This window comes from Bubalus kerabau, chromosome 7 (assembly GCF_029407905.1).
Source record: "Bubalus kerabau isolate K-KA32 ecotype Philippines breed swamp buffalo chromosome 7, PCC_UOA_SB_1v2, whole genome shotgun sequence".
NCBI lineage: Eukaryota > Metazoa > Chordata > Mammalia > Artiodactyla > Bovidae > Bubalus > Bubalus kerabau.
The window spans coordinates 23,676,496-23,694,741 of NC_073630.1; the positions used below are offsets into that span (position 1 = coordinate 23,676,496).

At 39.5% G+C, this 18,246-nt stretch overlaps 1 pseudogene; it reads left to right on the top strand.

The window, feature by feature from the left end:
- Nucleotides 1–8,840: 8,840 nt before the first annotated feature.
- On the top strand, nt 8,841–14,093 carry LOC129657391 (ubiquitin-like-conjugating enzyme ATG10; annotated as a pseudogene).
- The last annotated feature ends 4,153 nt before the right edge of the window (nt 14,094–18,246 follow it).

The following is an 18,246-nucleotide window of genomic DNA, read 5'->3' on the forward strand; positions in this document are numbered from 1 at the left end:
AATATTACTGTATATTACATATAAGTATATTTATCCATATCTATGCCTGGAAAATCCCATGGATGGAGGAGCCTGGTGGGCTGCAGTCCATGGGGTCGCTGAGAGTCGGACACGACTGAACGACTTCTCTTTCACTTTTCACTTCCATGCATTGGAGAAGGAAATGGCATCCTACTCCAGTGTTCTTGCCTGGAGAATCCCAGGGACGGGGAGCCTGGTGGGCTGCTGTCTATGGGGTCGCACAGAATCGGACACGACTGAAGCGACTTAGCAGCAGCAGCAGCATACACTCAGTGGAGTCATCACATCTCCAAAAGGAGAAAAATCACATATAACTTAATTGGTCAGAATTTTTCTATGATCTAAAAAGAAAACAAAAATATAAAGCTAAGATTTCATCCTTGATTATTCCTGTCCGCAAACATTATGCAAATATCTCCTTGATATTTATTTCCTTTCAGAGGAGGAAACAAGAATGCTCACTGTCCCCTCCACCATTCAACACTGGTCTGGAGAATAAGTAAAAAGAAGTGTTAGAATTAGAAAAGAAGAGATAAAACTGGAATTAGTTGCCAATGATATGATCATTGTAAAGACAAGCAAACAAAAGTCCAGAAACTACTAGACATAGTTAAGGCTGACAAAAAAGGTTTTTGGTACAAGATCAGCTTAGAAAATAATTCTCTTTACACCAGAAATAACAAAACATTTAAATAGAGACAGAGATTATAAAATAAGAAGAAATTTATAAGAAGAGATTATAAAATAAGAAGAAACCTAATAAAGGTAGACAGCTTTGATGAAGAAACAGCAAATATCTTTAAGAAGCAATATAAAAGAGCATCTGAGTAAATGGAGAAACATTCCATTGGTCTTGGTTGAAACAAGTTGTTATTAAGATATTTTATTTCCCTCAATTAATCTTTAAATATGTTGCACTGAAAATAAAATTCCAGCAAGCTATTTGTAAAATTTGACAAATTGAGTCTAAAATTTACTGGGAAGAACAAAGGCCCATGAACAGGTAAACAATTTTGTAAAGGAAGCACAAGAGAAGAAGGACTCATTAGTGACAAACGATAGAATTTTGAGACCTGGTGTCTTTTTGGTTATGTCTCCAAGCGAATTGCTCAGCTTCCTAAGCCTTGGTTTTCTCATATATATGATGAGCGTAATAATACAGCCTTTCTCAGTGGACTAATGTAAGGATTAAATGAAATAATGTAGGTAAAGTTCCTGAAATGTAGTAAGCATTCAATAAATTTAAGCCACTGTTAATATTATATTGATACATAGTTATTTTTGTGTCTTACCTTCCTTGCAACACCAGAATTGTTTAGGTATGAGCATTGGGAACTATGTATTTTTTTTTCTGGAGTAAATAGCCCTTACATATAGAGGCTCTTTTTGTAATTTACAAAAGGAGAAAAGACTGCTTCTTCTTTACTTAAGGTAAGAAAATGAAAGTCAGGGACATTCTCTTCTTTTCTAGCCTTTAGAATATAATCTCAAAAAGACAAAAACCTAAGAACACAAAGCATGCAAGTAGAGACTTTACTGGGACTGGGTGATGTATGGCAGAAATATTGAACCCAAACTCTAACTAGACTGCTCCTCTTAGAACCTGGTATACTGATTTAGAAAGAGACAGCACAACTCAGTCAATAGGAAAACTCAATAAGCTTAATAACAAATTGGAAATTTTAAGGCCTAATAACTTACTAAAATATTCATAACAAGTCATTTCCCTTTTGTCTCTCACTTTCTTTATCTGTAAAATGGGAATAACAAAAAGTTCTTGCTTCCCAGCACAAACTCCTAAAAAGATTAATGAAGATGACAGGGCTGTACAAATGCTTGCTTTAAAACAGAGATAAGTGGTGGTGGAACAAAAGTCTGGCAGAATTCCCAGGGCTCTCAGGGGTCAAATGGATTGCATATTGAAAAATTATCATCAGTGTTTCCAAAAAGGAGCACCACCAGCAATTAACATCAAAATAGCACAGATTTTTATTCTCCCCTCATTGGTCAACTGACTCATTCCTACCCATTGGCAAAAACTGCTTATGTCTTGAATGATAACTTTTTCCTACGTACAGATTGATCCAGGAGAAAAGAGTATGCCCTTGAAAAATAAAAATCATATTGAAACAAGTGGATCCCATCTGCTAAAAAATAAATATCATGGAAAAAAGAAAAAAGAAACTCTACTCATTTAAATAACCACCAGGCATCATGAAAATTAAGCAACATAATCCAGCTTGATCTTTTCAGTGATTTCTTTGACAGCCTGCATTTCATGCTGTTTGCAGAGTTTTATAAGATGTATATTTGGAGTGATGACCTAGGGGGTAGAATCAGGCACTGAACATGTGCAGGGCAGTGCCAAGATTTCACAACCTGAACACTGGCAGTGACACTGAAGAACCACTACTGATGGCATTCAGGGTTCTCGGCCAGGTGTTCCCATTTGTACTCCTGTGAATAAGGTGATAACCGAGGGAAGCACACAGGTCCAGAGCAGAGCAAGCAAAAGCGGGTACAGTTCAGGGGTAGAGCATTTAATTGTAGAGTAGAGCAAATGAGAAGCAGAATTAAAGGCTTTTGGTGAAGGATGGAGCATTAGCCTGGACAATTCTAATCTTGAGGAGGGTGAGGAAATCCAGGGATGTAAATGAGTTTATGAATTGCAGCCACAAGGACTGTCTTATAACAAGAGAATCCTTCTTAGAGATCAAAGTGGTCTTGGCTCCTTCAGTTCAGTTCAGTTCATTCACTCAGTCATGTCCGAATCTTTGCAACCCCAGGGACTGTAGCACGCCATGCTTCCCTGTCCATCACCAACTCCTGGAGCTTGCTCAAACTCATGTCCATCAAGTCAATGATGCCATCCAACCATCTCATCCTCTGTCATCCCCTCCTCCTCCTGCCTTCAATCTTTCCAGCATCAGGGTCTTTTCCAAGGGGTCAGTTCTTCCCATTAGGTGGCCAAAGTATTGGAACTTCGGCTTCAGCATGAGTCCTTCCAATGAATATTCAGGACTGATTTCCTTTAGAATTGACTGATTGTATCTCCTTGCAGTCCAAAGGACTCTTAAAAGTCTTCTTCAACACCACTGTTCAAAAGCATCAATTCTTCAGCGCTCAGCTTCCTTTATGGTCCAACTCTCACATCCATACATGACCACTGGAAAAACCATAGCTTTCACTAGACGGATCTTTGTTGGCAAAGTCATGTCTCTGCTTTTGAATATGCTGTCTAGGTTGGTCATAACTTTTCTTCCAAGTAGCAAGCGTCTTTTGATTTCATGGCTGCAGTCACCATCTGCAGTGATTTTGGAGCCCCCCAAAATAAAGTCCATCACTGTTTCCATTGTTTCCCATCTACTTGCTGTGAAGTGATGGAACCAGATACCATGATCTTAGCTTTTTGAAAGCTGAGTTTTACACCAGTTTTTTCACTCTCTTCTTTCACTTTCATCAAGAGGCTTTTCAGTTCCTCTTCGCTTTCTGCCATAAGGGTGGTGTCATCTGCATATTTAAGGTTACTGATGTTTCTCCCAGCAATCTTGATTCCAGCTTGTGCTTCTTCCAGCCCAGCATTTCTCATGATGTACTCTCCATACAAGTTAAATAAGCAGGGTGACAATATACAGCCTTGACGTACTCCTTTTCCTATTTGGAACCAGTCTGTTGTTCCATCTGGTTCTAACTATTGCTTCTCGACCTGCATATGCATTTCTCAGGAGGCAGGTAAGGTGGTCTGGTGTTCCCATATCTATAAGAATTTTCTACAGTTTATTGTGATCTACATAGTCAAAGGCTTTGGCATAGTCAATAAAGCAGAAGTAGATGGTTTTCTGGAACTCTCTTGCTTTTTTATGATCCAACGGATGTTGGCAATTTGATCTCTGGTTCCTCTGCCTTTTCTAAATCCAGCTTGAATATCTGGAAGTTCTTGGTTCACATACTGTTGAAGCCTCGCTTGGAGAATTTTGAGCATTACTTTGCTAGCGTGTGAGATGAGTACAATTGTGCAGTAGTTTGAACATCCTTTGGCATTGCCTTTCTTTGGGGTTGGAATGAAAACTGACTTTTCCATTCCTGTGGCCACTGCTGAGTTTTCCAAATTTGCTGGCATATTAGGTGCAGCACTTTCACAGCGTCATCTTTTAGAACTTAAAAGAGCTCAGCTGGAATTCTATCACCTCCACTAGCTTTGTTTGTAGTGATGCTTCCTAAGGCTCACCTGACTTCAGACTCCAGGATGTCTAGCTCTCGGTGAGTGATCACACCATCATGGTTATCTGGGTCATGAAGATCTTTATCGTATAGTTCTTCTGTGTATTCTTGCCACTTCTTAATATCTTCTGTTTCTATTAGGTTCATACCGTTTCTGTCCTTTATCGAGCCCATCTTTGCATGAAATGTTCCCTTGGTATCTCTAATTTTCTTGAAGAGATCTCTGGTCTTTCCCATTTTATTGTTTTCCTCTATTTCTTTGCATTGATCACTGAATCTGAGATCTTTGGAACTCTGCATTCAGATCTGTATATCTTTCTTTTTCTTCTTGCCTTTAGCTTCTCTTCTTTTCTCAGCTATTTGTAAGGCCTCCTCAGGCAACCATTTTGCCTTTTTGCATTTCTTTTTCTTAGGGATGGTCTTGATCACTGCCTCCTGTACAATGTCATGAGCCTCCATCCATAGTTCTTGGCTCCTTAGCAGAACGTGTACAATTTCTCTGATCTTCTCCAGCTCCAGCCTGAACACTAGGCCTGGCCCTAAGGTGGTGGTTGTTGTTTTTTAGTCACTAAATCCAGTGTGACTCTCTGTGACCAATGAACTGTAGCCTACCAGGTTCCTCTGTCCATGGAATTCTTCAGGCAAGAATACTGGAGTGGGTTGCTATTTCCTTCTCAGGGGGATCTTCCCAACTTTGTATAGTTTCTCTAATCCTTTCCAGCTCCAGCCCAAACCACAGCCTGAAAGACAGCCCAGGCCCTAAGGAGCAACCTCTTATTCTATGAACAGGCTCTTTCTAAGGTCTGGGTCTCTGTGCCTGCTCTTACTTCTGCTTAGAATTGCCCCAACCCTTCCATCTCTGACCAGCTTCTACTAAACACTAGTTTCCAGGCTGCTGCCATGCCCCCTGCTCATCCCTCATGAGCAGAGCCTTTCTATCTACTTCCATAATGCCACGTGTTACTTACACATCATGTATTCCTCACTCTTTATTACCTATGCATGTGGTTTCCCCCAGATGATCTGCATGGTCTAAGAGCTTAAAGGTCAAGCTGCTCTTCCCAAAGTATTAATAGTATCTCACACATATAAATGCTTAATAAATAACTTCTGAGCTTGTTTGGGGGTGCCAGCAGAAGCTCAAGAAAAAAAAAAAAAGAGGGAGATAGAGAGTAGGGCTGCATGCCTGAGAGAGACAGAGAGAAGATAATTTGAATCAGAAGAAAATCTAGTATGGAAAAACAAAAAACCTCGAATAGCCAAAGCGATCTTGAGAAAGAAGAATGGAACTGGAGGAATCAACCTACCTGACTTCAGGCTCTACTACAAAGCCACAGTTATCAAGACAGTATGGTACTGGCACAAAGACAGAAATATAGATCAATGGAACAAAATAGAAAGCCCAGAGATAAATCCACGCACATATGGACACCTTATCTTCGACAAAGGAGGCAAGAATATACAATGGATTAAAGACAATCTCTTTAACAAGTGGTGCTGGGAACTCTGGTCAACCACTTGTAAAAGAATGAAACTAGAACACTTTCTAACACCATACACAAAAATAAACTCAAAATGGATTAAAGATCTAAACGTAAGACCAGAAACTATAAAACTCCTAGAGGAGAACATAGGCAAAACACTCTCTGACATACATCACAGCAGGATCCTCTATGACCCACCTCCCAGAATATTGGAAATAAAAGCAAAAATAAACAAATGGGACCTAATTAACCTTAAAAGCTTCTGCACATCAAAGGAAACTATTAGCAAGGTGAAAAGACAGCCTTCAGAATGGGAGAAGAGAATAGCAAATGAAGCAACTGACAAACAACTAATCTCGAGAATATACAAGCAACTCCTACAGCTCAACTCCAGAAAAATAAATGACCCAATCAAAAAATGGGCCAAAGAACTAAATAGACATTTCTCCAAAGAAGACATACAGATGGCTAACAAACACATGAAAAGATGCTCAACATCACTCATTATCAGAGAAATGCAAATCAAAACCACTATGAGGTACCATTTCACACCAGTCAGAATGGCTGCGATCCAAAAGTCTACAAGTAATAAATGCTGGAGAGGGTGTGGAGAAAAGGGAACCCTCTTCCACTGTTGGTGGGAATGCAAACTAGTACAGCCACTATGGAGAACAGTGTGGAGATTCCTTCAAAAACTGGAAATAGACCTGCCTTATGATCCAGCAATCCCACTGCTGGGCATACACACTGAGGAAACCAGAAGGGAAAGAGACACGTGTACCCCAATGTTCATCGCAGCACTGTTTATAATAGCCAGGACATGGAAGCAACCTAGATGTCCATCAGCAGATGAATGGATAAGAAAGCTGTGGTACATATACACAATGGAGTATTATTCAGCCATTAAAAAGAATACATTTGAATCAGTTCTAATGAGGTGGATGAAACTGGAGCCTACTATACAGAGTGAAGTAAGCCAGAAAGAAAAACACCAATAGAGTATACTAACGCATATATATGGAATTTAGAAAGATGGTAACAATAACCCTGTGTACGAGACAGCAAAAGAGACACTGATGTATAGAACAGTCTTATGGAGTCTGTGGGAGAGGGAGAGGGTGGGAAGATTTTGGAGAATGGCATTGAAACATGTAAAATATCATGTATGAAATGAGATGCCAGTCCAGGTTCGATGCACGATACTGGATGCTTGGGGCTGGTGCACTGGGACGACCCAGAGGGATGGAATGGGGAGGGAGGAGGGAGGAGGGTTCAGGATGGGGAACACATGTATACCTGTGGTGGATTCATTTTGATATTTGGCAAATCTAATACAGTTATGTAAAGTTTAAAAATAAAATAAAATTAAAAAAAAAAAAAAAGAAGAAAATCTAGAAAGAAGTTAGTTATTCAGGATATGAGTACGTTTTGTTGTTGTTATTTCAAAAAGGTAAATGTTTCACACTTAAAAGTAAGTAAACAAATAAACTTATGAATATTCAATGTCAGTAAGACAAGAGGGTGTGTTCAAGTTCTGGACTGGATAAACGGTCTTTGAATGCTCCCTAGGACATGGAAAAGCTGTGTGTCCCCAATCAAGATAGTCTTCTTTCCTGTAAAAAGAAACACAGAGTTGTTGCACAGTTTATGGTGAGCATTAGTAGAAGGTAATCCATGGAAAATAATTAGTTTACACATAGTTAGCTGATACATGGCATAGTGCATGCGTGAGTGCTCAGTTGTGTTTGACTCTTTGTGACCCCATGGTCTGTAGCCCCCCAGGAACCTCTGCCCATGAAAATTTCCAGGCATGAATACTGGAACAGGTTGCCATTTCCTACTCCAGGGTATGTTCCTGACCCAAGGATTGACCCTGAGTCTCCTGCATTGGTAGGTGTATTCATTACCATTGAGCCACCTGGGAAACTCTGCATGGCATAGTACATGGGAGTTTTTTTGATAGTAATATTATTAGAGATAGCTAAAGTTGAATTTAAGCATATTTCTCTACAGGCAGTGTTCATTGAAGTCATAAAATATAATGGTTACCATAAATACATGGACCTGCTTTAAGTTTTCCTTAAGGGTGTTTATTCAGCAGGTTTAGGCTTTTTAATTTCATAACAATAATCTCTTCTCTGGTTTCAATCAACAACAACAAGCTACAATGAGTCTTGTTTAAAGCAAAAACATACAAAATAGGGCAAAAGGGTAAGGGTAAACAGAGGAACTGGATCCTCCATCGGGAGAGAAACCCAGAGAAATCTAGATTTTGAAGTGTATGTCCATGTTCACAGTACTCAGTGTCTTCAAACTCCTTTTTTAAGATTTAAAGACAAATTTTTTATCATGTGATAAAAGTGACAGTTTCTTAGCACAGAATTGAAGCTTAAATTTAGAAATGGGAAGAGGTGTGTAACAAAGACAGCAATTTAAAATGACAGCCTCAAGGAAGGTCAAAGTGGAATTCTCGTGGCATATTCTACCCAAGTTAGAACAACTACCACCTAACTTAAGAGCTCTTTTTTCTACCAGTATTCAAGGAAGGGGAATACACTTTCCAAGGACAAGTTTCCTGGCCGGTTTGTTTCAAAGTTTTATGTTGAATTTGCAGTTGAAGACAATTGAGATTTTTGCTTAAATTCACCTGGGCTTTTGTTATTGCTATTTTGATAATAACTATTGCTGCTTTGTTTTAGGAAAAGCTGCCCCTGACCTGTCTTGACAAATTATGTTCTATCAGAAAGTCTGGGAGACTTCCCTTTTGGTCCAGTAGCTAAGACTCCATGTTTCCAGTGTAAGGGCCCTGGGTTCAACCCCTGATCAGGGAACTAGATCCCATATTCCACAATTGAAGGACCCAGCACGCTGCCACTAAGGCCTGGCACGCCAAGAAAATACACAAATATTCTTTAAAAGAATGAAGAAAGTCTGCAATTATATCGAGAATACTATGTGGACCTCAGTGGCTGTTATATGAACAAATTATTACTTAACAGGTATGATTTTTCCATTACAACAATTGTAAATGATAGGCCAAAGAACAGAAATATAGACTATAAGCATTTATAAGATTTGCCATCAACTGAGCTGGGTGGCAGGTTCTCATTTAGTATGGAAGAAGATGAGTTCTTTGAAGACAAAACATTCTAGCATTATTGTGCAGAATTCATTAAACCTTCACAAAAGATAGGTGATGATTGGGAATGGAGAGCTTCAAAGGACTGTTCTACTGGCTACATATGCAAAACACATTTTCAAGTTAAAAATGGAACTGCAATGTCACATCAAGGAACATCAGTCCATGTACAGACATGTCTTCCTGTGGAGGAGGCTTTAGATTCCCGCTCCCACCCCGCTCCACCCCCGGATGATTTTGATGTAACTGAGACCACCACAGCAGCCAAAGTGATTAAATATGAATATCATGTCGTATATTCCTACAGCTGCCAAGTGCCTGTGCTTTTCTTTAGGGCAAGCTTTTTAGATGGAAGACCTTTAGCTCTGAAGGACATCTGGGAAGGAGTTCATGAGTGCTAAAAGATGCGGCTGCTGCAGGGACCATGGGACACCATTACCCAATAGGAATATCTGATACTTGGACCAAATGCAATCTACAGATTCAATGCAATCCCTATCAAATTACCAATTACATTTTTCACAGAACTAGAACAAAAAATTTCACAATTCATCAGTTCAGTTCAGTCGCTCAGTTGTGTCCGCTCTTTGTGACCCCATGAATCGCAGCACGCCAGGCCTCCCTGTTCATCACTAACTCCCGGAGTTCACTCAAACTCGTGTCCATCAAGTGAATGATGCCATCCAGCCATCTCATCCTCTGTCATCCCCTTCTCCTCCTGCCCTAATCCCTCCCAGGATCAGAGTTTTTTCCAATGAGTCAACTCTTCACATAAGGTGGCCAAAGTATTGGAGTTTCAGCTTTAGCATCAGTCCTTCCAGTGAACACTGAGGACTGATTTCCTTTAGAATGGGCTGGTTGGATCATATGGAAACCCAAAAGACCCCGCAGCAAAAGCAGTCTTGAGAAAGAAGAATGAAGCTGAAAGGATCAACCTTCCTGACTTTAGATTATACTGCAAAGCTACAGTCATCAAGACAGTATGGTACTGGCACAAAAACAGAAATATAGACCAATGGAACGAGATAGAAAGCTCAAAAATAAACTCATGCACCTATGGGTACCTTATCTTTGACAAAGGAGGCAAGAATATGCAATGGGACAAAGACAGCCTCTTCAATAAATGGTGCTGGGAAAACTGGATAGCTACATGTAAAAGAATTAAATTAGAACACTTCCTAACACCATACACAAAGATAAACTCAAAATGGATTAAAGACCTAAATGTAAGACCAGAAACTATAAAACAGAGAAAAACATAGGCAGAATACTCAATGGCATAAATCAAAGCAAAATCCTCTATGACCCACCTCCTAGAGTAATGGAAATAAAAACAAAAGTAAACAAGTGGGACTTGATTAAACTTAAAATCTTTGCACAGCAAAGGAAACTATAGGCAAAGGGAAAAGACAACCCTCAAAATGGAGAAAACAATAGCAAATGAAACAACTAACAAAGTATTAATTTCCAGAATATACAAGCTACTGCTCATATAACTCAATACCAGAAAAACAAACAACCCAATCAAAAAGTGGGAAAAAGACCTAAACAGACATTTCTCCAAAGAAGACATACAGATGGCTATCAAACATATAAAAAGATGCCCAACATCGCTCATTATTCAGATCAGATCAGTCGCTTAGTCGTGTCCGACTCTTTGCGACCCCATGAATCCCAGCACGCCAGGCCTCCCTATCCATCACCAACTCCCAGAGTTCACTCAGACTCACGTCCATCGAGTCAGTGATGCCATCCAGCCATCTCATCCTCTGTCGTCCCCTTCTCCTCTTTCCCCCAATCCCTCCCAGCATCAGAGTCTTTTCCAATGAGTCAACTTTGCATGAGGTGGCCAAAGTACTGGAGTTTCAGCTTTAGCATCATTCCTTCCAAAGAAATCCTAGGGCTGATCTCCTTCAGAATGGACTGGTTGGATCTCCTTGCAGTCCAAGGGACTCTCAAGAGTCTTCTCCAACACCACAGTTCAAAAGCATCGATTCTTCGGTGCTCAGCCTTCTTCACAGTCCAACTCTCACATCCATACATGACCACAGGAAAAACCATAGCCTTGACTAGATGGACCTTTGTTGGCAAAGTAATGTCTCTGTTTTTGAATATGTTATCTAGGTTGGTCATAACTTTCCTTCCAAGGAGTAAGCGTCTTTTAATTTCATGGCTGCAGTCACCATCTGTAGTGATTTTGGAGCCCAGAAAAATAAAGTCTGACACTGTTTCCCCATCTATTTCCCATGAAGTGGTGGGACCAGATGTCATGATCTTCGTTTTATGAATGTTGAGCTTTAAGCCAACTTTTTCACTCTCCACTTTCACTTTCATCAAGAGACTTTTGAGTTCCTCTTCACTTTCTTCCATAAGGGTTATGTCATCTGCATATCTGAGGTGATTGATATTTCTCCCGGCAATCTTGATTCCAGCTTGTGTTTCTTCCAGTCCAGCGTTTCTCATGATGTACTCTGCATATAAGTTAAATATGCAGGGTGACAATATACAGCCTTGATGAACTCCTTTTCCTTTTTGGAACCAGTCTGTTGTTCCATGTCCAGTTCTAGCTGTTGCTTCCTGACCTGCACACAAATTTCTCAAGAGGCAGATCAGGTGGTCTGGTATTGCCATCTCTTTCAGAATTTTCCACAGTTTATTGTGATCCACACAGTCAAAGGCTTTGGCATAGTCAATAAAGCAGAAATAGATCTTTTTCTGGGACTCTCTTGCTTTTTCCATAATCCAGCGGATGTTGACAATTTGATCTCTGGTTCCTCTGCCTTTTCTAAAACCAGCTTGAACATCAGGAAGTTCACGGTTCACATATTGCTGAAGCCTGGCTTGGAGAATTTTGAGCATTACTTTACTAGCATGTGAGATGAGTGCAATTGTGTGGTAGTTTGAGCATTCTTTGGCATTGCTGTTCTTTGGGATTGGAATGAAAACTGACCTTTTCCAGTCCTGTGGCCACTGCTGAGTTTTCCAAATTTAGATGCAAATAAAAACTACAACAAGATACACCTCATGCAGGTCAGAATGGCCATCATCAAAAAGTCTACAAACAATAAATGCTGGAGAGAGTGTGGAGAAAAGGAAACACTCTTGCACTGTTGGTGGGAATGTAAATTGATACAGCTACTATGGCAGACGGTATGGTGATTCCTTAAAAAACTAGGACAAAAAACCACCATATGACCCAGCAATCCCACTCCTAGGATATGCCCTAAGGAAACCAAAATTGAAAAAGCACATGTATCCCATTGTTCATTGCAGCACTATTTACAATAGCTAGAACATGGAAGCAACCTAGATGTCCATCAACAGATAAATGGCTAAAGAAGTTGTGGTATATATACACAATAGAATATACCTATTACTCAGCCATAAAAAGGAACGCCTTTGAGTCAGTTCTAATGAGGTGGATGAACCTAGAACCTATTTTACAGAGTGAAGTAAGTCAGAAAGAGAAAAATAAACATCATATTCTAACGCATATATACAGAATATAGAAAAGTGGTCCTGAAGAATTTACTTACAGGGCAGCAGTGGAGAAATAGACATAGAGAATAGACTTATGGACGTGGGGAGAGGGTGAGAAGTTGGGAAGAGTAACATGGAAACTTACATTACCATATGTAAAATAGACAGCAAACGGGAATTTGCTGCATGGTTAAGAAATTCAAACAGGGGCTCTGTATCAACCTAGAGGGGTGGGATGGGAAGGGAGATGGGAGGGAAGTTCAAAAGGGAGGGGATATATGTATACCTATGGCTGACTAAGACTGAGGTTTGACAGAAAACAAAAAATTCTGTAAAGCAACTATCCTTCAATAAAAAAAAAATAAATTAAAAAAAAAAAAGATTTGTCATCATGATTAGAGGCACTCAGCACACAGGGGTGCCTAACCATCCTGGCTCATTAGATCTGCAAGACCAAGTGTGTCTTCTGCCCTGTGGAATCCCCACTCACTACTCTGTGCCCAGCACAGTGTTTATGCTCAATGAACATTAATGGAATTGATCAAATGAGTTCTGTTGAGTTGGCTCTAAATCTGGCTTTACAGCTTGCTAAAAGTTCTTGTCCAAGTTATTCAACTCCTCTGACCTTCGGTTTCTTTATGGGCAAAGTTAAAATAAGACCATCTATTCTATATCATCTTAGTGAAATTTAAGGTGGCACATAAAGCAGTTAGTGCAATGTCTGGTATCACAGGTATTCAATAATTGATGCTATTCTCATTTTCATTCTTCCAGTTATCAAGAATTGATCAGGAAACATTTTGGAGCTTGTTTTCAAGTCATCACAATAGGCAAATGAAATGTACTGACAGTTATAGACATGCAATTATAACCACCTCAATAAGCTGAAATGGATAATCCTGGAATAAAATAAGAAGTGCAATAGTCAACCCCTGTTGTATTTGATGGCTGGAGGAGCTTTCTGAGGCTTGAATAGAAATGGACTCTAACCACAATCCTAAGTCTTCCTTAACACATTTTCAGCAGTCATCTCACAGTTTTGATAAAGCTGCCTAATACCATTGATAAAGTCTGCTTTTTGTGGTAATACCTGTTAGAAAAAAGAAAAACTACAATAAAAAACACCTCATGCATAATATTAATAGAATGAGATTATGAATCTTTTATGAACACAGACCACTGTTCCACTCCTAGCTCCATTATGGGGTACTATTAGACAAGTTAGGGTTTCCCAGGTGGTGCAAGCAGTAAAGAACCCACCTGCCAACACAGGAGATGTAAGAGACACGGGTTCTATCACTGGGTTGGGAAGATCCCCTGGAGGAGGGCATGGCAACCCACTCCAGTATTCTTGCCTGGAGAATCCCATTGACAGAGAAGCCTGGCAGGTTACAGTCCATAGGGTAGCAAAAAGTCAGACATGACCAAAGTGATTTAGCACGCACACACACATTAGGCAAGTTAATCTTTCTAAACCACAAGTTTCCCACCTTTAAATTGAGAGTGATTGTTACCCCGGATTGTTGTGAGCAGTTTGGATGAAATAATGTATGTAATACATGTACATATTAAGTGTCTCTGTGCCTGTCAGATAGTAAGTGCAAAATATTCTCCATCATCATCATCAAGATTGGGGAAATGTGAGTAGCTTTTTGTTAGCAAGACACTTTGATGTTACTTGTTTTTAGCTGAATCTAGACTGTTTAAAAATACTCACATTCATTGATCCTGTAGAAATAGTAGCATAAACCTAGTTCTAGACACTCACACTTTCTTCTTGCCTCCTTTAAGAAGAAAGTGTGAGTGTAAAGTGTGAGTGTCTAGAACTAGGTTTATGCTACTTAGTTTTGTTTGGAAACTTAACCTTTATAATCCAAAAATGGGAAAGAGTTTACCAGTTTGGCTGTCCTAGAAGTCCAGTATTGTCCAGAAACGTCCAAGGAGCAAGAACAAAGCTCACTCTTAGACATACTAGTTTACATGTACATGAGAGCTAATCCCAGCACATTACGCATTTTTTCATACACAAAGTGTTTTTCCATTATAAAATACTCACAAAATCAAAACATTACCACCTCAAAACTGAAATGGTAAAGCAAATGGAAAAGGAAACCACCAGCAACAATAAACTAACCCCTTTGTACCCCACCATCTATTTCCACAGAATGAATCTCTTGACCCCACAGCTCTTCTCTGCCAACTCTCCAGGACCCACCCCACCACCCCCCAATCCTGCTTCTCCCAAGTCTGTTCAATCAGCCTTTCCTCCTCCCTCCATCCCTACCCACTCCTTTTCACTGTCAGCCTGCCTACCGATATGAGTGAGGAATTACACGGTAACTCTCTTTTGAGATTTATCTTGATATTCAAGAAAGAAAAAAGGAAAGAAAAAAAACCCAGAAGCACAGAGAAAAGATAATGGTGGAAATGGTAGCCAAGTTGCTGACAATATCACTGAGATTCAGGACCTGATTGGACAAGAATGAAGGAAACTGAAGGTCCTTAGAGGAGTGAACTTTCAGTTCTAGAAAGAATTTTGGTTTAATCAACTCTGGAGAAGGAAGGCCATATAGTATATATGGGGCAAAAGTTCATAGTCATATGTTATCATCTGAAAAGGGATATCACAGGGGAAATTCTTGGCAGTTCACTTTATGTTTGGCTGGAAAAGTTCAAAGCCATTTGTTGCTTTCATAGCTGTATTTTTCCAAAGTCATTTCCTATTGATTCAACACACCAGGAAACCATGGCTGGGTTCGCCTTGCCAAATATGAGTTTCTACTTTGCTGACTGGACAGCATCCAAGAGCCACATTATATTGGAGACAATAAGCACCTTACCTTTGAAAGGAAACATTTGTGTAGGCCAGTAGGGAATGTCTCACAAATTTCTTATCAATTCTGGGATTGAATTATCACCTTCCATCCTACTCTGCAATTTAGGCTGTTGGTTGCCCCGGCATGGAGACAAGTTCTCTGTTCTGGGATGAAATGACCCAGTCCTGGTTACTTTGGGGGTCTTCCCAACAGATTCCCCTAAGGGATCCAGGATATTGGAAAACAAGTGTGTCAAAAACTATATACTTTAGAAACAGACCCTGGATGAGAGAATAACACAGAAGCCACTGATGCAATATTCAGACATACCTTTTGTAGTTTAGGATGCTTGATAGCATGGTATGGCAGGAGATTAATATAATAGAGGAACTGAATATGACCTTTAAAAGATTTCTGAGTTTGGGGATATTTATTTGTTACATGAGGATAATAATGCTTGTCCTTTTTACAGTGTTGTTGTGAAGAAAAAAGAAAAATGTGTACAAAATCACTATGCAAAATAGACAAATGGAGATTATTTTGTTAGCCTGGAAAAAAATTGCACAGTTTGATTTAGCCAACAGGAAATTTGTCCTTTAGAGACTGAGTATTAGAGAATAAATGGCTTGTTCAAATGCATTTCCCAAGCTTGCTGCTTTTACAGGTAGGAAAGGAATGGCATGACTGTTTTTATTTTACTTTTATAAAACCAGGTAGATGGAGCTGAATGGACACTTAAATCTCCCATTGGGAAGTACAGCAGAGCCCAATCAATCATTTGGAGGCTGTTAAATGACAAGGCCAGACTAATGACTCAACTTATTTGACAACTGGCAAATGACAGACTGGCCAAAACCAAGACTTTGAAACATCGGAGAGGATCCAAAATAAATCTTTGAGATAGCTCCAAATCCAATCCCATCCATTACCAACCACACCTGCCTGCAGCTAGGGTATCTGCCTTATGCCAATGGTGTTGCCAGGAGTTCTATGCTTGGAAAATAAGAACAGAGTATACAGAAAACATTACTGGAATGATGCAGAATGGTTGATGTTTTCCAAGGCAAGTTGATGAGCAATTACAGAATTCAGCTCTAAAATAGCCCTCACAATGCCACTTCACTCATGTCTCTAGAAAAACACTTGCATTTTCACGCAGAGTTGAGAATGAAGTACATAATTTCCATCCATGAACTTTACTGAGAAGAACTATGTACAGAACCTCACTTGGTGCTAGGGTTACAAGGATGACTTTGCATCCTAATGATGGAGATAGACTCTTCTTTTTTGACCACAAGATACCAGCATTATGGGAAAGGTGCTATAGGAACCAAAACTGTAGAATTTTATTTCTCCCAGGATGTGAAAGGAAGGACAGGAGAGGCTTTGTAAAGAAAGTGCCATGAGCTGAGTCTTGAAAGATGAGCAGAAGTTAGCTAACAAACTAAGGGGAAATGAATTGTAGAGATATGGACCATGCAGAGGCAGGAGAGAGTAGCTATAGCCGAGAACTGAAGGTGGTGAGTGTCGTGTGCAAAGGCTAGTGTAGCCCTATATTTTCAGTCATGCCTCCCATGTTTCTCAGGAAGGAAAATTATTTTCTGAAATGCTGGGAGTGGTTGTGGTGGGAGTTGGGGTGAGGCAGTGAATGATTGATAGGAGTAGGTCAGACCTGAAGAATAATCAAACTAGGTTTTTCTGAAAGTGAAGTTTCTAAATACTAGTGTGTCTGTGGTGACTGTTAGCAAGTGCAGGGCTATTAGAAATGCCCCTGAGTTGGGGAGGACAAGACAGGTCTTGTGCTTGGAATAAGATGCTTAATCCTTTGAAACTTGCATAAAATATGTCTCTCTTATGACATTCCTTGTATCTCGGCTTCTACCTGTGTCTGCTCCTGCATTTGGATTGGGCCTCCCATTATATTTGTGTTCATCCTCTGGTCAACACCACCTAAATCATTGTCGAAAATGAAAGCAAGTGATCCATCCAAGCATTGAGGCCATCCAAGTTGAGGGACTTCTAGGACTATGAATGATCTCTGTTTGTTTGATGGCAATAACAATCTGTCCTTTTTATTCAAGTTGTCTATGGGCCATTGACACAGCAGTGATATTAGACTTAGAACTATATCCTAGAAAAGTGGTAAGAATAAAATTTAAAAAATTTAAATACTGTTTAGTTGTTGTATATAACCTTTGTTTCACCAAGATTGGGTAAAAATAATGAAATGCATTATAAAGCAGAAATGAATTACTTCACAGAGGCCTCTAGAGCTATCTAATCTAGATTTCAAAAACATAAAATTATTAACATGGTAGCAAAATAACTTATTTCTAAATGATTTGCACCAGATTCTATGGGCTCCACCATATGTGATATTTATTCAGTGATATCCACACTGAATAAAAAGATAGAGATCAACCTAATATAACTAGTTAAAAACTAGCATCAGCATAAATGAGGGATTTTTTATTTTATTTCTCAGAAAAAAGGGATAGTTTTAGTTTTTTACATCAAAGAACATAAAGATATAATGAGTTAAATTGCCTAAATCATTCTTTGTACATGTACAAAACCTTTAAAATTTTCCCAAGGAAAATAAATTTGAAGTTCAAAGAGACAATCTTTGGAATTTGAAAGAAAATAAGGCTGCTTCCATGTTCAGAAAGAACTGAGCTAATTATTGCTCCTAAAGGTGACATCATCCAATCTTGACAAGCAAATCTGACCACACTGTTTTATATCCAACTAAACCTGCCTGACAACTTGGAATGCCAAAATGATCATTGTAGATTAGTGGAGAATTATATTGAAAAGAATTATAAAGCTGTATGTGGGCCCAGCAATGATTGTCACGGGCTGGGCAAAGGGCTACAGGCATATATTTGTCATCCCTAAGCTGGCCCTAAGCTAGGCCATCCTGAGCTGACATTTCCCCTTGCCCACCTGTCTTTCAGTTAACTCATTCTTTGGTTTTCTTTCTGAATTTGTCTGCTCATCAAAAGCTAAGTCAGCACTGTTCAATTTCAGGCAAGTCCCCAAATGAAGCAAAATCTCTGGAGGATACAGAAGCTGAGGACATTTC